Genomic DNA, 26,500 nt, shown 5'->3' with positions numbered 1-26,500 from the left:
CTGTGGTGACGTGAGAATATGGTGATATACACCTCATGAAATCGATCCTGAACGAAATGGTGTCGGTAGCCAGGGCTGAAGTGGCAACGTCACTCAGGAAACATTCACCCGAACAAAGGACTGAAATAGTCGGGTTTCTCACAAACCAGTTTGTTCGCTTCTTTCTTCTGAATTTAAAGAACTAGAAGTACGCTAGTTTTATAAAAAAAAAAAAGGGTAGTAAATATGCACTGTGGCTCGGTGTATAATTCTGGCTCTTATATCAAACGATTCCAAAGTGACGATCCAAATTTTGTAGAACGATCCACTCTATATTGTATCACTGTTGAGGCCTTCAGATGTTGAAGCGCTCCGCGTTTTCTGCGCGTAGCTGAGAGAGAAGTTGCCCGTATGTAATACATCCATCTCGCCAAATGCCCCGAACACTTAGCGAAAGCACTGCTGCCAACACGCGGACATCTGGTTTGAATGAAGGAAAACTCGCTCCATTTCGTCCATGAAAGACCGAATTTTGTGGCATTGTTACCGCGTTGTACTTATACTATCTGGGCCCAGCAGATTTTCAGTAGATATAGATTTGTGCTTTATGCGTATGATGTACTATTACGCTCTTCCGAATTAAAGCTTTACACATTTTTTGTGATAACCTATTAATATTTTAACATTAAATATTCGATAACATAAGTTGTAGAGGCAAAATAGAGATGTATCAAGTTGTGTGTGTGTGTAGAAATGAAAGAGAGAGAAAGAGAGAGAGAGAGAGAGAGAAAGAGAAAGAGAGAAAATGATAGTTGGGTAGATAGAATTTTATGAATAAACATACCTCATTATGTACTACTGTACGGAAATGTTTGTGTTAACATTCTAGCGAAAGCATTCACTCATAATTGTGTAACGTAAGATAGTAGTTTCATAAACGAGAGCAGTAAAGTATTTATGAAAATGCAAAAGATCTATACCTGACGGTGTGTACCAATGAATACTGGAAGATGTTTGAACAGCTTGGCCATATTGCATTACTTAATATATAAATGTTGTTATATACGAACATATAGAAGACAAATATGGCAATATTTCATAGTGACATATTTATATATGAATAATCCGTCTTTAATTAAATGAAAGTATATCAGATCGATTGAAGTTGCATTGTACAGATGAAAATATATATATTCACATCAGCAAAAATATTTTTAAAAAATCATAACATTCTTCATATGATTGTTATAGTTACTTTTTCCGAGAACAAATGAGAAGTAAAAAAATAATATAAGCATTGTATTATGAAATAAAATTCGTTTCTATATATCTACTTTGATAAAATGAAGAAAAAAATAGATGCGTACAAAAAAAATTCTGTAAATCAAAGGAAGATAAAAAAAAAATTCATGTTGCAAGACTTCTAAAGTTAGAGAAGAAATAAAGATTATACTCAAATATATACATTGGTCGATATTCTTACACATAAAATTTTACTGCAACTAACATACATGCACACATCGCATATATAACAGATGCATGCATACACAATTACATATATATGAATATATATATATATATATATATATATATATATATATATATATATATATATATATATATATATATATATATATATATATATATATATATATATACAAATATATATATCTACATCACCCACTCTCTCTCTATTTATATATATATATATATATATATATATATATATATATATAGTCATACACACACATGTACGTGTGTGTGAATATGTATACATATAATTTAAACGCATAGGTGTCTATATACATACCTATATACACATACATGTATTTGTGTGCGTGTGTAAGTACGTACATTCTTTCTATGAAATGTTTTTTTGTAACTACAGTAATCAATTGTAATACATGAGATAATTCCTTGGATGTCTTGAAAATAATCAATATATTTATTTTGTTTAACAACCCGCTTGTTCTAGAATAATTGTATATCATCCCAATAATCGAGGATGCGTAGGTACGAATGACTATACAATAATTTGTTGCGCAACATGATGTGGAAATATATGTCTCCCGCAATCTCATTTCTTTTATATATAAATTAATGTTCTATGTGGCCTACTATTGCAGTCTATCCAAGAAACTGCTCAATGAAAATGTTATGTGTATGTATACATGAACGCACATGCACACACACACACACACACATACACACACATAAACGCACAGATTTATGCATGTGTGTGCGTTTGTAAATATATGAAAATACATACACATATACATGTATATATTAGTGTCCCACTGACTGTGTGTGCGTTTTTTGAAACAGACAGAGTATCACGATGTTATAAGATATACAATATCAAAGTCGGCAAGATGGCTGAATCTGTGGCACGTCCGCCAAATTGCCTACGTGTATATCATTCTGAGTTCCAATTAACGGAAGTGGATTTTACTTTTCATCCCTTCTCGATCGGTGAAATAAGTACCGGTTGAGTTGCAGGGTTGATGAAATCGACTTAAATCCTCTCCCGAAATTATTTGCCATGCACCAAAAATTAAAACCAATAACTGTGTTGTCTTCTCTCATGCTCAATTATCCGTCTATTTCAAAAATATTTTGTTCTAATTGTATTCCATCTGTCACAGTAACAAGAATAACAGCGTCATCTGCAAGATCTACTTCTGTAAACCTAGTTTCATCTCTGAGTACACCATAAGTCGGTCGGGCCAAGTATCGAATCCATGTAGGTATCCGTGATCTACCTGAGATGAAAACAGATGATGACACCCCTTGGAGACATTCGGGATATGTTAGGGAGTGCTCTCTTTTCGTTCAGTTAGGAAGCGGAACCTCTTACCCTTAGAGTATTTTGGGTCAAGACAAAGATCCAGCGTTTCGTTACCTTTTGGGAGGACTCGATCTCGTCCGATTCTGTAGTGGATGAACGTCGAAGTTGTTGACAACATTACTTCTTTCGAAAGTGAGATTTATAGCGGCAGTTGCTGCGATAGTGGGCGTGCTGGAGCTGGTGTAGATCCCTTGCACAAAGGCGTTTGGCTGTGATGCTATCTCAGCAGGAGGGGGGAAAGGATGGACATAGTCTAGGACGCTTAGGAGCAGACTGAATGTGGAATCTAGAATAGTGGTCAAATATAGGTATCGCCATAGATATGTCTGTGCGTGTATATATATATATATATATATATATATATATATATATATATATATATATATATATATATATATATACACACATACATATGTGTGTGTTAATGTATGTATGTATGTATATATGAAGTGTATTGTGTAAATATGTGTGTTTTTGTGTGAGTGTGTGCGTGTGTGTGTACTGCCAAATAATGTCATGAATCATTTTGTTATATGCCGGCCGACCATATTTTTTTTTTTTTTTCATTTTCTTACGTTTTTCATAATTTCATGGAATTGTACGTTCAAATGATATGGAGATAAGTTTTTGTTGAGATATTTTCAGCGTTTCCCGAGAGAGATTTGCTTTACGAGGGCTGCGGCACATATATTTAAAACAAAATCTCAAACATGTATATTTGTGTAGCTGTGTGCGGTCGAAATTAATTAAAATGAAATGTAATTAATCATCAATTTATCAGTCAGAACCATTTGAAAAGAATCTTTAAGCATCTTCCATTACCACATTGTTTCATACGCGACTTATGTATAATAATAACCAGAGATTAAATTATTTAAAAACATCAAACTCCAATGTAAGTTAATTAAATTTAATTTTATACATTATCCCATAAAGAAGCTTGGAGAATAGATTATTCATACATTGTCTGATAATCGTTCTTATGCAGCAATAAAATGTGGTGTTAGTACTGTTGATGTATGTACTATTATAGTATTCCAATTCTGATGGAATCGACGCAACTTCAATTTACATATATTTAGTATTCTAACGGTTCCAGTTTTCTAGATTATACATATTTTTACTTCATAACTACCTTCTGTTTCTAATGAAAAGAATAGGGGTCGACCTCAAAGAAGCCACACAACTAATTAAAAAGTACAAAGGTCTTCATTTGAAATTTTGGAGAATCTGCCTTACATTTGCAAAGCATTTTCAGTAAATGTTAAGTTTAATGTTTTATTTTTTTAATATTTATTTGTTTTAGTGTTTTTTTTAAAATTCGAGCACCTTGAAGAATTTTAGTCGAACGAATCGACACCAGCATTTCAATATAGTGTTAAATCGTGGTATTTGTTCCATCGAAATATTCTGTGGAACACCTAAGTTAGAGGACCTAAATACACCAATGCCAGTTGTCAAGTGGTGGTGGGCGTCAAACACAAACCCAAAGACACACAGATGCACACACACACGCACACACACATATATACGATGGGCTTATATTTGTTTACATCTACCGAACGCAAGCAATAGGGCTTGGTCGGCCAAAGACTGACGTAGACAACAACTACCCCAAGATGCCATGAGTGTGATTCTAACCGAACATATTCTGTGGAAGTAAACTTTTTATACTCAGCTGCTTCACTGCACACCTACGCTTGCTGAAAGTTTTCATGGATTTAACACCGATTCAATCTCATCTAGTTACATTTTTTAAAGCACCCTACTATATGACACATCATGCACAAGCCATCTTTCAGAAATGTTCAATCTATGTGTGCGTGTGAATGTGTGTTTGTGTGAGTGTTTGTGCGTGTGTGTTTGTGCGTGTGTATGTCTGTGTATGTGTGTGCATGTGTGTATGTGTGTGTGTATGTGTGTGTGTGTGTGTGTGTGTGTGTGTGTTCTCGCGCGTGTGTTTATGTGTGAGTGTGTGATTGTGTTTGAGTGTGTGTTTTATTATGTGAGCCAGCACGTCTCTTTGAAAATTTGTTGAAATATTTATATTTATGATTTATATATGTGTATGTTTTGTTTTTAGACCAAAGTTTAAATGCGCATAAGAATGCCAACTAAGATTTTCAACCACCTGTTTTCCATTTTATGTATGCGTATGAATGACGATGCACATGTGTGTTAGTATATGTGTATCTGCTTGTGTGCGAGGGACACAGCAAGTGAGATAGAGAAATAGACGTATTGAGTATCTCCGATAGCGTCTCATCCAAAAGGACCAGCTATTTATGGAGTTTATATGAAGAAATGTCAGCTGATTGTATAATAAATCCAAAATTAAAATATTACTGGAGTGGTAGTCTAACCAGTGCATTAATTTCAATAAATTGCTTATCTGATTCAAGGCATTAAAAGTCTGACTGACTTTTTCTTAAAGTATGTTAATATATTTTGTGCGCATGTGTAAGCGTGCGTTGGTTATGTTTCAATTTCTTCTTAATTTTTCTTTGTAGTTGCAGCAGTAACATCAGCACGATTAATATCATATGATTATATTTGTACTTCTAAAGTAGTTATTCATCAATAAAAATGTCTATGTCAATATAAAACTTCATAATACTTCATCCTTCGTTAAAAATTCAGCACGAATGCCACACGATCAGACACAAACACACACACAAACACGAACACGCATACACACATACTCATACACCCGCACATATATTAAGACACCCGCGCACACATATGCATACGGATATGCATTAGTGACCTAACAGAGTAACCCTGTTTAGTAGGATAGATACAGATGAAAATAGGAAAGATAATAATAGAATAAAATAGAATAGAATTCACACGAGCACGAGCGTACATCGAGGGGATGGGTCGATATCATAGACTGTAGACCCACCTACAAACTAAGTCAGGCATCATATGGATACATAGTAGTAGAAACGAATGCATGAACGACGACGAACTGGTGACAAAGACAAGCACAATGGCAACACGACAAGAGCTACAAGCCCACTAACAGCAGCGACTGACGGGCTGCTGGTGACAATGATGACAGCGACGACGACTCTCCTTCCAACAACAACAAGAGCAACAATTACAACAACCAAAGCGACTACAACAGCAACTATAACAACTACGAAACAAGGCAGCAGTTAGAACACCCACTGTGCCAAAAACAGTGACAACTATAACAATAATTACCACAATGACAACAAGGATAGCGACAAGAAGAACAAAACAACAGCAGTTATACAGCCAACATACACAGTAATAACAGTAACAGGACGAGTGTACCTGAGACTGGAAGCGTAAACGATCAAAGGCGTGGCAGCATTAACAATCTAAACGAAAGAACGACTGAGAGCAAACCGACAGAAAGAAAAATAAACAGTGGCTCTACGTTGAGCTACCTTGAACGGGGAGACGGTTGAGAGCCAGTAAAGAAACAGCATCAGACCTATACCCGCAATGTTTTGTATAACCTGAAACTAACAACTTTGAAAACACTTTAAATTCTTCTATCCATAAATATATCAAGCTTTTCTATCCGTGATCTTGAATATATATATATATATATATATATATATATATATATATATATATATATATATATATATATATATATATATATATATATATATATATATATATATATATATATATATATATATATATATATATATATATATATATATATATATATATATATATATAGTTACAATTGTTCTTTTTACATATATATATATATATATATATATATATATATATTCAAGATCACGGATAGAAAAGCTTGATATATTTATGGATAGAATAATTTAAAGTGTTGTCAATGTTGTTAGTTTCAGGTTATACAGGAATATATATATATATACATACCGGAGTAAGCACATGAAATGTGCAACAAGGTGGAAAAAAGAGTACTCAAATACCAGAGGTAGAGTAATATGCTTTATTTAAAAGCAGCAGAAATATAACAAAAAAAACCGTTACTCTGAGTTTCACGTTCCCGTTCATCGGACAGTTGTATATAATACATAGGATATATAAGCATGTATACACACATGTATGTACATACTTACATCTACATGTGTATATCGATGCATATTCGGGTTCAGGACGTTAGAAAAATGAACTACAGACAACGAAACGAACACATAGGAAAACAAATAGCCACTTGGATTAATTCTTCATCAGCTGCCTCTATTCTAAACTAGGCGTTTCGAAGATAAGGCATATATATATATATATATATATATATATATATATATATATATATATATATATATATATATATATATATATATATATATGAATCAGCAAGAAAAAACAACAACGCGAGGACGCGGAATAAGTACAGTGTTATTGGATGCTCAGGAAAGAAAAGAAAAGAAAGAGGATTTCACACTTTGAGCGAAGGTCTTCATCAGAAATATAGACAAAGTCCTTGGAAGGGAAGACGGAGAAAGAAAATCGCCAACGATATATATGTGGCCATATATATATATATATATATATATATATATATATATATATATATATATATATATATATATATATTATATATATATATATATATATATATATATATATATATATATATATATATATATATATATATATATGTATATATATATATATATATATATATATATATATATATATATATATATATATATATATATATATATATATATATATATATATATATATATATATATAGTTATCGCCAAGCCAACATGGCAGTCCCAAAATTAGGACGAAAGCTGCCGTGAATTAGCTCCAAGAAGCCATCGCCTCTAGCTAGCTATGTGACACACGAAACCTGTGTCCTTTATAACCTTCGAACAGGGGAGGTCAGCAGCGTCCCCCTGCTGGTTTGGCATCTGCAGACTAGACTAGTTTCAGGGTGTTGCCCCTTGTCAATGCAGAGTAGCCAAGCCTTAGCCAGGTTTCGTGTGTCACATAGCTAGCTAGAGGCGATGGCTTCTTGGAGCTAATTCACGGCAGCTTTCGTCCTAATTTTGGGACTGCCATGTTGGCTTGGCGATAACTATTAATTTCCAGTACCGCTGCCGTAGTCTCCTTTAGAGAGACTTAGAAATATTAATAACTCTCTCTATATATATATATATATGTATATAATATAGGACAATCTGTTAGTTATCATAATAAAGAAGCAGAGAATGGATCTGGAGTACAAAATATTCTTTAAACTTCACGATTTCCAAATAAACACACAGTTTCTCAATCACGTGAATTAAATGAAATTGAAATGCGGGCGCGACAAGATGAAGAAACTACTGAACAATACCCCGAAGAAAATAATGATCATGAAATCTGCGACTGCGACAGCTCACATTTGAGTGAGTCTAATGTAAATAACCAGAACACTCTAATCAGAAAACAACACGAAATAATGCTGAAAAGTCTATGGAGATATGATCAAATTTCTAGAAAGAAATCCGTACATTAGTGACAAATATGTCTTGCAAGCAATGTCAGTTCGAAAGGATATGATCACATAGAGACTACAGCACCAGGAAATAGTGGAGTCTCGTGATCGCTTCAGGAATGCAATGCCGCCCCCACTGTTTCGACAAAGGAAAAAAGAAACGAAAGGGAAGAAGTTCATTCAATGAATGAATAAATGTATTCTACATAGGAGACTGGTTGTTAAATGCAGATAATTTATGTAATAAACACCGAGCAACTAACATTATTTAATATTCACTTAGTTTCAATTTTTTTTCCTAGCAATGATATTTAACGATTATTTAAGCTATATAATATATTCACCTTAATGTATGCATTAAATACTAGCGCTGGAACCCGGAAATGTAGGAGGAAATATTTTAACACCCTTTTGCATTTTCTTCACGTTATTTGAACAGCCTCCTCTAACTTGAACATAACGCACGTTCAAAATAAAGGTGTTCTAATGTATATATATATAAATATCTCTCTCTCTCTCTCTCTCCCTCTCTCTCTCTCTCTCTCCCTCTCTCTCTCTCTCTCTCTCTCTCTCTCTCTCTCTCTCTCTCTCTATATATATATATATATATATATATATATGAGTAAATGTAAGGACAAGCAAGTTAGTCAATTCGCTATAAAAAAAAATGTTAAACACATTTAATACAAGGCAGATACATATGTATACATATAAAAGAAGTCCGACGTACATAGAATGGAACTGATATAAGGAATTAAGGGGTTTGAGTAGACGTTTTTCGAGTTCAACGTCTGTTTCTGGGGGCTTGGTGGTCCAGAGTAATGCTTGTGACTTGATTCCATCATCAGGTAGCACCAGCTTCCGTCTTCGGGGAAGAATTTATATTTGCCACCACACCTTCAGAAGCAGCAGCTGCAATCGTAAAACTACTTCACTCCCACTCTTACTACCTGATATCATTTCCAGTCTGTGTAAGTCGGAATTCTTTTATATGTATACATCGGTACATTCTTTGTATTAAATGTATTTTTATATATGGACTTGACTAACTCGCTTGCCCTTACATTTACTCCTCTACCTGCTAATGTCCAAATCTCTTAAGCACTGCGAAGTGTATTCTATACAGAGAATACATGTCTCTAATCTCTCTCTTTCTTTATCTCTATGTATATATATTTATACGAGTGAATTGACAAACGAAAGCATTGCACTCAACACATTGATTGCGCCTTTCATGTGTAAATCAAAACAGTTTGACTCAGAATCTCTCTCTATATATAATCAGGCGATACTATGAAGTATATATTAAATTTCCCTGTGTAAGTTAGGTTCAGCCGATACCAACATATATGAGTGTGTTTCTGTAAATATGTCCTCCTGTGTTCGTGTGTGTTTCTCTGTGTCAAGGCGCGCGCGTGTGTCTACATGGTTTTACTTTTTGAGTGACGCTGCTCGTTTCTAGTGTGACGACGATACATCGCAATATGTACAACATTGCAGTCGAAGAGTGAGTCGCATATTTTCAATTGCTATTCAGATGCTATTTTTTAACGGAACACATCTCAGAAATCTCGCTTATAAAAATGTTAATTATAGCCTGAACAATGAGTTAAAACGTAATATTTTACGTATCTGCTTCATAAGTGCGTTTTACAATGCAACAAAAATAAAATGGTAGATGGAATAATTTTATTCTATATATTGCTGAATATAAGTGTTAAACCAGAATGCATCAAAATTAATCTCGTACTCAGTCACCAGAGCCTATACGAAATGCGATATTAAACACTCCTTGACTGCTTAACAAACTATACACAAAAAAATTTGCATTGGTTTTCAATCTAGGAAAGATGTGTTGGAAACGTGGAATTGATAACATATGAATCCGGATACGTGTGAATCTTTAACTGAATATACATTTCTTATAAAACTGAAAACTGAAAACACATTTCTTATAAAAAAATTGAAGACTTCCAATTTCGTGACAGGATACGAAGCAGATGTTTCATATTTGCTTTTAGTTTTCAGAATCTAAAAAATTTACTACTACAATTTGTTATCTTGTTCACTACTTATAGAATTGTGTGGCTGCGATTTCTTAACAAATTCAATATTGTGGAAGATTAAGAAATGTAGTGTCGAATTAGGTTACAGAATGTGTATCCGATAAATGCGGAAATTGCTATAATTATTCACTGAGATAGCTGACAATATATATATATATATATATATATATATATATATATATATATATATATATATATATATATATATATATACGTATTGATGTTTCTAAATGATGTATGTAACACCAATTCGAGTAGTAACATGGCATGGTTGTTCACTTAGATATAAGCAGCACAAATGTGGATTTTCCGGCCAGTTTCGCAATCACAATCATTTGTATGAATGCAGCACTTTCACAGGGCCCTCTTGCACTATGAAACTTGGTCGTTGTAGAGCAGTGTCTTTGAAATAAACTATAGCTGGATGTTGCGATAACGTAGAAAATATTTAAATGAAAATTCATTTGTTAGCCGAAAAACTTCTGAACGTTTTTGATACCCCAAAGGCCAAAATCAGCAGCTCGCTTTCCGGATGCATTAAGAAAATACGAGCGCGCGCGAACTCACACACGCACACACAGTTAAGGGATGAATTATTATCAGTTAAGGGATGAGTTACTCCACTTACAAATTTATAGTTTAGCCGTTTGTTTTATTAGTTTTTCTAGCTCCTATGTTAAACACTTCGGTCAAACTGTTATTCGATAGTTCAAATGTTCGCTATTGTTCATGTTGCCATTTCTTTCTTTATTGTTTTTGTAAAATAATTATTTCATCGTATTGCTGCAATCTCTTTAATGACACGTCTCGCTACTCCCATTTCTTTAGAAATGTTCCAGCTTTGGGATTTGTCCGATATCTGCCCGAGACGAGTATGTGAATGTGTGTATGTATGTATATGTGTGTGCTTATATGTAAATGTGTGCGTACGCATGAATGTATGTGTGTTTTTTAAATACTGACTTATGTGATTTTTCACATACAAATACGAATTATATATATGTGTGTGTGTGTGTGTGTGTGTGTGTGTGTGTGTGTGTGTGTGTGCGTGTTTGGTATGACGTGTGCATGTGAATATGTACATGTACGTGTTTAGCGCTGTATACGAATGAAAATTCTTAATATTTCAAGCAGAGACAACTCTATGCCAGTATCAATTCATACGACTTAATTCAAATTACACTCCTCTAAGGTATGCAACAATATCTGTGACACTACACTTCCAAATATAACGGCCTGCAATGAATAATTTCTGCTAAGGAAATCGTAATGTATATTTGAAACATTTACTAATATCTTAATGCCTATTATATTAAATATTTAGTTTATGTTCGCATGGTGTTCTCATGTCTCGACCTCGTTTATTGGTCTTTTATTAGCAAAAGCAATGTCTCCTGTATGTCTGAGATTAACTTTACAAACCATTTTAAAATAGCTGCATATAAATTGCACGTATTTTGAATAATCGATCTTCCTAAATGAAAAGAGATTGACGCACTATGTTTATCTATATATCTATCAATATATTTACCTCTTTGTCTACCTAGTTATCTAATTCTCCATCTATTTAACTATTGTTCTCTCTGTTATTCTATATATCTATCTATCTATCTATCTATCTATCTACCTACCTATCTATCTATCTATCTATCTATCTATCTCTCTCTCTCTCTCTCTCTCTCTCTCTCTCTCTCTCTCTATATATATATATATATATATATATATATATATATATATATATATATATATATATATATATATATATATATATAATCATTAATAAATCATAGGGCACCAAACCATTTTTAGAAGTTTAATTTACCACCAGTGGTCCAGCGTGAATAAAAATTAGTCAGTAGACTATATATATATTATTCATTAAAATACAGAGATGCCTATAATAGGACATCTAACCCGCTAGAAAGAGCAGCAAAAAACTCTATACCACAAAAAATAGGGATAATTTCGAAAGGGAATGAAAAATAAAAACTTTTACCAGCCTATACTGGTTTCCCTATGACTCGTGTTTACTCGCTTCTTCGTGGTACTCTGCTGAAGAAAGTTGCCGAAGTAAGATATATTTCTATCTTGCTAAATAACTTGAAACCATGGTACAGAGTATAGGCTGGTAAAAGTTTTTATTTTTCATTCTCTTTCGAAATTATCCCAATTTTTTGTGGTATAGAGTTTTTTGTTGCTCTTTCTAGCGGGCTAGATGTCCTATTATAGGCATCTCTTTATTTTAATGAATAATATATCTATATATATATATATATATATATACGCACACACACACACACACACACACACACACACATACACACACACACGCACAAACACACACACACATATGTTTATGTGTGTCCATGTAAGTAGGTATGTATATATGTGTCTGTATGGATGTACGTATATATGGATGTTTTCGTCATCATCGGAGTCGATCAATTCTGTGACACTGACTAGAATATGGATTTCTGAAAATATCATCTCAGTTTTAATGTTTTCTCCGTTTCTCTTTCAGTTCAGCCCTTATTTTTCGGTAACTTTTTTCCAACACTTATATAAGAATGGCTTAATCAACAAGCATCGGTTTCCAAGCGATGGGTCGCGGGTTGAAAAAACCCTAAGTTGTTTTACAACACCTGATGATATCAATCCTTTTAGTGTAATCTACATTTTTCAAGCCTGAATGAAAGAAAAACTTTATCTTTAAGATCTAATCCTTCTGCGCTTTCCTGGACATCTAATGCGATAGAAAGTTTGAGGATCAGGTTAGTGAGCTTCTGAATATCAAGTCAATTAAGTAGCTTAGTGAAAAGAAGAAATGACGGTGATTTCACATCAGAATCACCTGTTTATATTAAGTGTGGCCGATAGGTATACACGTTGATTATTTTCAGAATATCGCATCACCTGTAGAATTTAAAAAAAAAAATAAATAAAACACTATAATCAAAAAGTTTGTATATGTCTGATATCTTAATCTGTAAGTGAATCAGTTTTGGAAAATATCTTGTATTTAATCAAATTTACATATTTAATCGTAGTTATATAATATAATCTGTTCGTGTTTTTGTTTTCTAAAACGCAAATACTTTCCGGTGTATATGTGTGAGTGTGTGCCTGGGTTTGCTTATCTAGCAGCAGCAAAATTCCATACATGGGAATAGTACAGAACTGTAAGCTCTACTCCATTTTTAGCAGTTTATTATTACTGTAATATATTCTACTCGAACATCTCACAGTGAAATGAACAGATAACCGGAGGGCACTAAAGTAACAGTCATTGATTATATATATCCAGGTTGTCAAACTTTTTGGCGGCATCACATACCGTTGCCTGAGTTAATACAAATGTGAGAGCTAACAATATATATATATATATATATATATATATATATATATATATATATATATATAATCTTTTACTATTTTACACGTTCCAGTCATTTGACAGCGACCATGCTGGAGCACAACCTTCAGTCGAGCAAATCGACCCCAGGATGTATTATTTCGAAGCCTAATACTTATTCCATCTGTCTGTTTTCTATAAAAACACCAACATCGGTGGTTAAGTGACGATGGGGAGGGGGGACAAACACAGACACAAATACACATACACATAAACACTCCCCCCCACACACACTTACATATATATATATATATATATATATATATATATATATATATATATATATATATATATGTATATATATATATACAAAGAGAGAAAGAGAGAAAGAGAGAAATGAGAGGAATAGAGAGAGGGAGAAACATATATATACAGACAGATATAGATATAGGTATGGATACAGAGCGATGTGTATGCATGTAGTTTATTGTTTCATCAAAGGTGGAGTCAAGAAAATGTACTCCATGCAGTAAGCGGTAAATAACTGTTCGAATAAGAGCTACACATATTTTCATGAATTTGAGACACAGTAATTCTGCAGATTTATGTAACGTGCACTGTATCACGAAACATACATTTAGGTTCAGTACACATGGTTAGCCTTATTTGAAAATCAGAGTGTTATGACATGGGAAAATACTAATTGTTTTGGTATTTCTTCCGTTGTCTCATGTATCAATATGTTGGTTTTGAATTCGGACTAATCATATACGTTGATCCTAAACAAATAAAGTGGACACACATGGCACGTTATATAAATCGGACGATTTTCTGTGGTTCGAATGCATGAAACTATTATTAGTTCTTATTTAACAGTCTACCTTAATGATGCCTATGTGTGAATATGTGTGTTTGTGTTTATACACATATGTATATGTATGTATGTGTGTATATACATATATATATATATATATATATATATATATATATATATATATATATATATATATATATATATATATATATATATATATATATATATATATATATATATATATATATATATACATATATATATATATATATATATATATATATATATATATATATATATATATATATATATGTATATATATATGTACATAGATGTGTATGTATAAGTATGTATATATATATATATATATATATATATATATATATATATATATATATATATGTATATATATGTATATATATATACATATATATATATGTATATATATATATATATATATATATATACAAACATATATACACATATATATATATATATATATATATATATATATATATATATATATATATATATATATATATATATATATATATATATATATATATATATATATATATATATATATATATATATTTTGTATGTAAATGTATATGTACATATATATATATATATATATATATATATATATATATATATATATATATATATATATATATATATATATATATATATATATATATATATATATATATATATATATATATATATATATGTACATATACATTTACATACAAAAGCATGCGTCACTCTGTTACACACACACATATACAAATATGTATATGTATTCGCAGTTTCCTCTTGAGTTGATGTGAAATTGAATTGGTGTGCATATCTTTGTTTAGTTACATTATTTATATTTTAACTTAAAATCAATGGGAGATCTTACTATCCGTCTTATTAATGCCATATGTAAATAACTTTTCTTTGTCACCCTGTAGATAATGCATTACCAGCAGAACGATATACACATGGTTTCTCGTCTGAATTAGAAATTTGTGCTCAACTAGTTCCCAAAATGAAAATCAATAAATGTAACAGATTCTGTCAGAATATAACCTAACAGAACTTTCATTACCAGAATACCGAATGAATAATGATTCCCATTTGCATTAGATATTTGTATGGAAAGAAAAACGGAGACAGAGAAATCATTGAATCTTCAGCTAAAATATGTTTAGATATTTAATATCGCACTGTAACACAATTCAGTTGTAGATAGATTGTGCTCGGAAAACCCATGTTTACGTAAATGAGATTCAGTATCCTTTATCATGCACATTGAATTGAATAAAATTATGGCTTGCAAGTTAAGATTTCGAGGTATATTTATATCATTCCTCTCTTCTGTCACTATTAAGCGGCAAGAATTATAGCATCTATTCACATATTTCAATGGAAATACTGAAATCCATTTGCACGTTATAAATAACTGATGTATTGTGTGCACTTACAGAAATTGTTGGAATTTCAACATTTACCACATTCAAATGTATGTGTTAGATATAGCCTCCTGCTATTTCCTTTAGCACATTTTATAACATCGGAAGACATGTGCTATTTTCGCAGGAACACAAGAAGCCTTTTTATAAAGTATTTTTGCTATTAAACGCAATTGTCCAAATACCGGTTATATCATAGTTTGCAATCAAGCATATGTCACATTCCTCTCTTTCAAATTCACTAAACCTGTCACCAGTTTCCTTCATATTGACTGCAATGCTATAGATTAACGTTCTGATTGTATAATTTCTATTCATGCATATTGTATTATATCTAAAGATTGTTTATCTTATGGAATAGATATTTGCGAATTTATTTTTGTTGTGAAATAATTACGAAAGAAGTGCGATATTCTTCTGCTGAAAAATGTTGACTCCCCATTCATCGAACTAAAAACAGAATGAAAACAAAATAAACATATAAAATGAATAATGAAATAGTCTCTTATGGCCACCGTAATAAATGTCATTTAAATCATTTTAGGCGCGACTCGACTAAACCATTATTGTCAACGAAATCATCGGGCATAAATGTCAAACACTAATTCTGGACAGAAAAAGAAAAATAACATAAAGAAAGCTTTACCAAAATACGATTACATTCATTCTTCCACTTTCCTCGACTTTAGTAGCAATGTGAGGAATATAATTCCGTAAAAAGGTTAATGCAAAAGTTAACCGTGTATCTTTTATTACTTAGACATAGCAATCTTTCAAGTATTCAACTGATGTTATCGCTGTATTCTGTAAAATAGGTATTAATATTGATTTCAATGCTTGGCAGATGGCTAGTGATTACGGATAAGTGAGCGGCTGGGGCTTATTTTATTGACCTCGAAGGATGAAACGTAAAATAGACATTGGTTGAATTTGAGCTACCAACATAAACACTGACAAAATGCTATCAAGCATTTTACTGGGCATCTTAGAAATTCTGTCAGCATTCCGTCTTAAAAATAGTCTTAATACTGATTTCAAATTTTAGTTAAAGGCCATTAGTTTAGGGTTGGGGTAAGGCGATTACTTTTTATCGACCCAGGAAGGATGAACAGCAAAGACAGTCTCGACACAATTTTGATTCAGAACGTAAAAACGGACGGAATTACGCTAAACAGTTTACCCGGCACGGTAACGATTCTTCCAGCTTGTCGCCTTAAAAACATCTTAACATTACACTTTAACCTAATCCAAGGCCATGCGTTGGCAAAATAAGGTGAAATTAAGTACTAGTTGCGTACTGGGTTTGATATAATCGACTGGCCCCTTCCTCAGAATTTCGGGCCTTGTACCTAGAGTAGAAAAAGTATAGTTTGCACGCAGGACAAACTGCTTAGCTACATTCTGAGTTCAAAATCCACGTAAGTCGACTTTGATTTTCATCAGTTTGTTGTCGATAAATTGAGTACCAGTTTAGTACTGCAGCTGATTTACTCCGCTCAAACCTGCTGACCTTGTGCCAAAGTTTAAACCAATATTACGTAGTAATTTAAGGAGGCGAACTAGTAGATTCGTTAGCACGTCGGGCAAAATGCTTGGCCACACTACGTCTGTTTTTTAGGACCACAGTTCAAATGCTACCGCGGTCACCTCTGCATTTTATCCTTTCGGTGTCCAAAAAATAGTTACCAGCTGAGCAGTGGTTCGATCTGAGCAACTTAACACCTAACCCGAACTTGCTAGACTTGTACCGAAATTTGAAATCACTATTACTCAGTAATTTCCTCCAACTAAACTATGCAGTTCACCATTTCTACTCTTTTGTTCTTGTTTCAGTTATTGCTAATCTATTTCATAACGTTCGGTAATGAATTCATCATATTTCTCTAGTATCCCGCTACGCCTTCAGTCATCTATGAACATGTCATACCGAACCAGTACATTACAGGTAAGTAATCAAAACAGCAGCAGTTTTCATGTTATAGTCGACAAATGAAAGAAACTTACACACATACATAAATATATAAAATAGGCCTGTATAGAATTGCTATCTCTGACATTCACTCAAAACACAATGCTAACCTATCGAAAACCACAGTTTCAAAGTTATCTTCTTAAGCACAGATATACCTGCTATTAATTCACGTATATTCATCACATTTGAGCATTTCATGTTTCACACATTAATGCGTTAGTGAAAATACTCTCACGTATTACTGCGCTTATGTGAATTTACTCAAACATTTTAGGATCACAGCGAAATACTATGTAACTTCACATTTTGAAATGAAATATTTGAAAAATTGTTAATAGCACTTAGTTGATAAATGCCTTTTCACTTAAAAATTGCATCCGCCTATTAAATATGAAACAGCTAAAACTTGCATTGCTTTTACATTTTAGTATCATATAAAAAGTCTAAATGAAATAATAAACCCATATTAAAACAAATATGGCTAGATATTCCAAACCTGATCATCTTTTCTGGTGTGAATATATTTGATTGAATTATTTATGGTACAATGAATATGATTCTATGAAATTACACATAGCAGCTATTTTGTTCCTGAAATCAAAAGTGTTAATATTGCACATTCAAAAATACCCAGGTTAGGAAAATAAGCTCATGAATGGACATATAGATATTATTTCTCTGTCTGTCAGTCTCTCTCTCTCTCTCTCTCTCTCTCTCTCTCTCTCTCTCTCTCATTCTCTCAGTATAGTTACGCGTTCTTTTTGAAATAACAGGCAATATCTCTTGAAATCAAGCGTTTAGTGTTTCCCTAAGAAGAGCAATCTTACGTACATGAAAAATAGTTAAAGGAAGCAAATAGAGTGAAGGTTCTTATCTGTCCCTTTGAGGATAGTATTGCAAAATGAGGTTGGACAAGCGGCGACGCAACAACCACAAGACCAATAACGTCAAATAGAGAATCACTTGCGTCAAATACACATTAATAACAACAGTAAAGTCAACAGAATAACAACCCCAAATAACGTTGAAACAGAAAGATATTTATAAGTGTCTATATAAAGTATTTATAAGAGTTTATAAAAAGGATGTCACTAGTTGTACGCAACTATGAGAATACTGCACAACCTATATTCAAAATACATTATGCTTTCTGCGTATCTAAACCAAAAGCTTCTTAGGAATTTACTAATTCTGAGATTTCTCAGTCGTCAAACTATTCGCGATTATAAACCCATGATTAAAAAGGGCTGCATTTACAACATCAGAAGTTATTTGCATTAGCGTTGGTAAATATTTAGAACACCCAAGCTTGATGAAAATATTGCATTAAAGCAAAAACATCAGTGCCATATTGAGATATCGTTAGTAAACATTTCAAACAGCCAGATGCTCCATTCTTCAAATAAACGCTTCAGAGTTCAACGGCAAAACTCACTGATTACATACCTTCTACAAAATATAAATTGATTATTATTTTGATAATGAACCATCATATAGAAATTCCAAATAACAATGTGTAGCATGAACAATTCTGTCACAACCCGCCTGTTTAATTGTACTGAAATAATGATTTCACCTTTTGGCTCAACGTCGGCAAGTTCGAAGGAGAGGCTTCACTGGAATATATAAACACCAGTGCTCAAGTAGTACTTAAATGCACTGAAAAATTGCTTTCAATTTTTGGCACAAGACCAGTATTGTCGAGTCAATTACTTCAGGTGCTGTTATCTCGCTTAAATCGATCCCAGCGCCCAATTTCGACCTCGAAAGCAAAATTGACCTCGGCGGAATAGGAAATCAGAAGGTAAAGACTGATGAAAAGCCGCTAAGCATATTTGTCCGGCGTTGTAATTACCAAGTTAGCTCACCACCTTAATTGCATTGAAATATTAAGATAGTTTGTTGTGAACATTTCTACAGGGATTGACAGCAAATTGTATTGCATCTGCCAAATAGATAAGTAAATAAGAATAACTAGAGTCTCGATAACAAACTACTCCATTTTGAAGATTTCAAAGTCATTATGTCTGCTATATTTCGGTATAACTTTTCATCTTCTCCAGCGTAACTAAATCATCATAATATAAACGAGCCGAGGTTTCTATAAACGTACATTGTATACTTGATGAGCTGTTAATGCTCTAAATTGTTTAAGGAAATACGCAATTGTATTTTGTGTCTAACCTGTATATAACGTGGCTTTGCATCAGACACACACACACGTGCACATACACGCGCACACACGCGCGCGAGCATTCTCCCTCTCATACACACACCCACACAAAATACGTACTGTTTCTAGAAAAGCGTAATACCATTACAGAAGCTGTTAGTAAACCTCGTTCCTATATTTAATGCGATATGAATAAGATGTTGTGCTATCACATCATTACGTCTACAGAACAATCATGAAATGACATCTGCAATTTTTAAAATAATCAGTTGAATATCACTGTCAACAAATGACATATTCACACACCTCATCCTGATATCCAGCTAATCCTCTGCTTTAAATCAACTAGACAATGCACTAATATTCCTAATCTGGCTAATGAAACCTTGCAACACACTGTGCTGTAATCTTCCTATGTGCAATTACCCAATATATCAAGTCCTATACAAAACGTCATAGAGAGTTGTGGACGTAGTCACATTATCCTAGCTCACTGGAGTTTCAGTGGCATACATTTTGAGTATATGTATGTGTTTACATAATTCCAATTAAATTCGAGTCTAAACTAACACGCCCGAAGTTCCTGAATTTTCAGCACGTCAATAGAACATTTGATATAATCAGCAGCACATTCTATAAATCAAAATGGCAATGCACTACATGGATAGTTATATAATACACCAGCAAAAGTGTATAGATATAACTCTTAAAATTCTCATACTAGAGGTGTAAAAGAAACCCTACCTAATGTCCCTTCTTGAAAGGTATAAGCTGAGTAAAACTATCCAGAGCATTATTCATTTTGTACTCGCCTAATAATCTTGAACGGAATTTTAAGAAAAATCAAGATTTTCGCAAATGGCGGAGAGCTTCCAACAACCAAATGACGTAAATCAAGTAAATTTACAGAGAAATGAAATAAAATCCTCGTGATTATACTGTACTATTAACCAAAGTATATGCGACTATTATACGGAAACTAATAAACGGTGCAAATGTGGAAGCATCTTTAGAAAAAAAATGAATGTTATCGATATTTAAATGCTGATAAATAATTAGGGTTGAAATCTAACTGAGATATTCTAGTCCCATTCAATATATTGAGAACCTGCAGTTGAAAAAAAAAAATCGGGTAGAAATTAGGACAGAATAAATATTTTGCTTACTCCTAAACATATGGCACAATAAACTGGTGCATGTTGAGATGTTCACTAATCCCACAACCTCGTTTAAATTATGAATCATAGGCTTACTTTTATTTCACAATCAATGCCACCTTAAGCTAAATCGCCCTAGGTCTTCTGACATTCTCCTGCATATCATTAGTTTACATGACTTCACCACACTCCAGTTCATTTACCAGCTTACGATCAGGCTGTCTCTTTTCTTCACTTACAAGTTAGATAGGGAACATCTCAATGCTTAATCATCAGGGTGGATACCGGAAACAAATCTGCTTGTAATATACCCATTGTACTTTGAAAAGAGATATACTGTATAACATTTTCCTAGATATATAATGGACAAGGAAAGAATGACGGGATGATCAACTGCTCAGTGAGAGGCAATTTTTGATAGCATCATAAATGTCCACCTTACTGTAGTAAGAATTCAATCGTTAACCGGTTGGTTGCCATCCCGCGACGCTGGCAGCGGTTTGGTTTTTTTCTGGTGCCAGGTTAAATATTCTAACGGCTATGTGCACTACACTTTCCTCTTTGATTGAGCGTTAAAGTCACTCGTAGCTTGGAATATTAATATGCCATATGATTTAGACATTGCATGTGTAAATACAACATTGATTTCACATTGCCTAGCAGATTGGTATAAATGGTAGGCACCGATCTTATGCGTCCGTCTTACGTTAAAAAGTTGATTCATTCTGTCAATGTGTATTAAGAATATAATTTGTTATATAAGAAAAGATTACGAAATAAGAAATTTATTTCGATTTCAAATATAATTAAAATTACAGACTTGAATATAATAATCATTTATTCGATATCTGAAATACGAGCATGTCACTGCAGTCTCTCACGGCAAATACCGTGTTTTATATGATTACGACTACTACTAAAATATTAAAGATATGATAAATTCAAATGAAATTACCATTCTACGTGGAATCCGTATCTTTAAATCAAATGCAACTCAACACAGACGATAATATTAACTGATAATTCAACAATTTAAACTTTGAAAATTAGCAAGCATTCCAAAAGGAAAGCTTTATAAAATGCATGATTAATGATTCTTGAAACCCTGGAAAACCATGGAACTTAAAATATTTATAAATGTATTGCCCACGGGGGGCTAGACATGGAGGATACAAACAATGAAAGACAAAGGAATTAAGTCGGTTAAATCGATCTCTAGTGCGAAACTAGTACTTATTTAATCGATTCCGAAATGATGAATGGCAAAGTCAACCTCAGCGGAATTTGAACTCAAAATATTATAGCCACAAACACAGTCAGCTGCATTACACATACATATGTGTATATGCGTGCGTGTGTGTGGTTGTGTGCATGTGTGTGTGTGCGTGTGTGTGTGTGCGTGTGTATGTTTGCATGCGTGTGTGCATTTGTGTGCTTGTAACTGTGTATATATGCATATATGCAGTATGCATATACGAGAAGACGCATTGCCGTCTAGTTTCAGTCCTGCACACCCAATCGAAAGATCATGATGTCGATTCTTGGAGCTCTTCACCAAAAACACATCTGTGCAGCTCCCGGTGAACCTGGTGGATTCTCGTGGTAGTTATTTAGCTCTGCAGTAATTTTCGGTGCTATAATTTTGTGATCCTTTCTAGAAAAGGCTGTTATTTCTTTGGGCAAGTACTTCTTGATACACCGAACATTTCGGCTGTTTTCGGTATGCTAGCGTCTTCCATACGAGCACCAACTATGTGACCGATTTGAAGGTCCGAAAGATCTGTCATTTTAAAGAATTACAATCACTTTTTTCTGGTGATCTCTAAAAAGAAACAACAATTTTAGCAAAACATATTACGCAACACTAAAAATAAATTTAAAAACTGTTATGTCTCCACGCTACTGCTATCTATCACCTTCGGATGATCTCTACTCAACCGCTACACAACTTCTACTCAATCGCTACTCAACACTCTACTACGGCCAGACTTCCTCTATTTATATGTCTTGGAAGATCCTACCTCTTCCCCTGGGGGCGTCGACGTAACAAAAAAAAAATCAGCAAGCTTTTGACGGTTTTATAGACATCTGAAAATTATGATGCCATGATGCTACGTGTTTCCATTCTTTTGTCTAACCCCTGTATATATATATATATATATATATATATATATATATATATATATATATACATACATACATACAAATATACACACATACATACATATGTAACTATGTTATGGTTTAGATATGAGGCTCGTCGCAGATATTCCACTTTTTGGCCAACTAAATTCCTAATCATATCATTAAAACGTTAACATTTGAATATCCTTCCAGGAATTGAATTTAAAATTTCTGGAATACAGTAATTTAGTATTAGATACTGAAACGGAGGCAATTGAGAAGCCGAGACAATGATATACGTAACTAATGAAATCGATAAAATCAAATTCATTCTTTGTAGTTATTCGCCCACACAATAATTTTCATTATATCACTATGTGTCTGTTATTGGCCAACTACATTTCTCTCATAGTTTTTAAATGTAACTTTCTTTCATCTTACCAATTCTATTGTCACTGACGTTTCAATTCTAAAACAATAACAATCGCATAGAAATGTAGTTATACTGCTTTGTGTATAACACGCAGAATTGAAACAATCGATACTAAATATCTTAGAGCCGATCTTTGCCATGCAAATGAAACTGGGCGACAAAAACTTTAGAAAATGCACCATATATATGCGTGTGCTTGTGTGTGTGTATGTGTATGTGTGTGTGTGTGCTTGTGTGTGTGTGCGTGTGCGTGTGTGTGTGACTGTGTGTTTGCGTCTTTGTGTCTGTCTACCTGTGTGAGTGTGTGGCGTAGGTATGTGCATGTACGTATGTATGTATATATGCATATATATATATGTATTTTAGAAAAACAATTACGGAGTCGATATCTTCCACCATCATCACTACAAGAACTGGAGACTGTTTTAGCTGAAGAATGGACAAACATTCTTTTGGAAACAATTCAAACTTTGTACCTCGGAGAATTCAAGCTGTAATTACTGAAAAATCGGTCCTACCCCATATTAAAGCAAATTTGTTTTAAAATTTTAATATGTTTCCATTTTATTGCCCAATCCCTGTATATACACAGACACACACACACACACACACACACACACATATATATATATATATATATATATATATATATATATATATATATATATGCACACACACACATACACACACACACGAAACACACATATATGTATATATATGCATGTATATATACACTTCCACACTTATGTGCATTTGTACATAAGTATACATATATGCATATATGTATGTATGTATATATATATATACTTCATGGTTTAAAAATGTGCAACTTTTACCTAGTAAATGTTTAACCCTCATAAGCCTCCATTTATATATATATCTGTAGCATTGAGAAGCAAAAAGTTATCGACAGTAGTCTGGTACATACCTAAATATATTCAAAACGACAACACGCTTTGCAGCTTCAGATGCATTTTCAAACTACAAAACAAATTCTTGTGATATTTTGTTTCTGCGCAGGAATAAACTACTTAACACACAAACACACACACACACGCATGTGGGCGCACAAACACACAAGTATATATATACAGAAATGTTAAAGCTTCATGCCCCGTATTATAACCAGGCCCTCCAAATATGCGACTTCCTCAAAAAACTAAGCTCACAACTAAAATATCCCAATACTAAACTAACAACTAAAATAGTAATCTCTCACCTAATGCTAAACCCGACTATACAGGCACTTGCTCCACTCAACAACACTCTAAAAATTCTCAAAAGAACCCCTACATCACACTTGGCCACCCCACTAGTCACCTAGAACCTATTGCATCTACATGTTTTCCATTCCTGATCTACCCACTACAACCACACACTCTAAGGAATCGAAGGCTGGGTAGCGAAATATTTGATGGTTCGTACCGCCTTTCTTTCTCCAAGTTAAATTTCAACCTAACTTCTTCTTTAAAATCTTAGAATTCATTTTCCAACCACAGCATAAATACTACTCTATCTTTAATAAATCACCCGTAAAAATCCCCTCCTAACCAACACTCAATTTTGAATCCATAATCACCTTCTCCAACAGACGCAAACTGCAACACCAGTTCTTAGAACACCCAAACTCTCCCATTGCATGCCAAATTATTAACCCACCTATTGGCAATAATACAATCCTCAGTAACCACACCAAACCAAATAATACCAAAGTTAAGTCATCTTCCCACAATTCTACTAACGCGACAGCATATACTAGCGGCAATAATTCTTCCAGTCGAATACTAATACAGACTGCATTTCGGGTTTTTCCTAACTTATAATGGCCAACGGAGTTCATCTTCCCTAGCAATGAAGTCCAACAACGAAGCAGGTAGGAAGACTTGCAAACGTCGGTTTTCTCAATTATGCCCTCTTGGAAGCTTCAGTCTACGTAAGATTGTAGCCTATAGGTGCTGTGTTATAACAAAAAGCTTTCACCAAGCAAGAGTATACATCGGGAGTACAGTTGATTTCAAGCGCTGCTAACGTGAACGCACAAACTCTTTCTGCAATTCAAATTCTAAATTATGATTCCCCAGTAGGAAAGTATGTATAAACTATGTTTAAAAGAACCGTCAACCATTCTCCGCCTTCACAATCCTCGTTACTAAGTAGATTCGCTGATGTAATTTTGTCTTGTAAACACAGGTTGTTGATATCTTTCGCGGTAAATTCTAAAAAGTTAAAATGATGGAACAGGGAAGTTCCCTGCAAGCAAAATCATATTAGAGTACAAAGAATAGATACTTAGAAAATATGTAATATATATATATATATATATATATATATATATATATATATATATATATGTATGTGCGTGTGTGTATGTGTGTGTGTGTTTGTGTGTGTGTGTTTGTGAGTGTGTGTATAAATATATGTGTATATATATATATATATATATATATATATATATATATATATATATACATATATATATATATATATATATATATATATATATATTTATATATATGTATATATATATATATACATATATATATACATATATATATATATATATATATATATATATATATATATATATATATATATATATATATATATATATTTATATATATGTATATATATATATATACATATATATATACATATATATAT

The sequence above is a fragment of the Octopus bimaculoides genome, chromosome 19, assembly GCF_046866305.1.
Source record: "Octopus bimaculoides isolate indiv1 chromosome 19, ASM4686630v1, whole genome shotgun sequence".
NCBI lineage: Eukaryota > Metazoa > Mollusca > Cephalopoda > Octopoda > Octopodidae > Octopus > Octopus bimaculoides.
The sequence above is the reverse complement of the archived record's forward strand: the minus strand, read 5'-3'. Positions refer to the sequence as shown.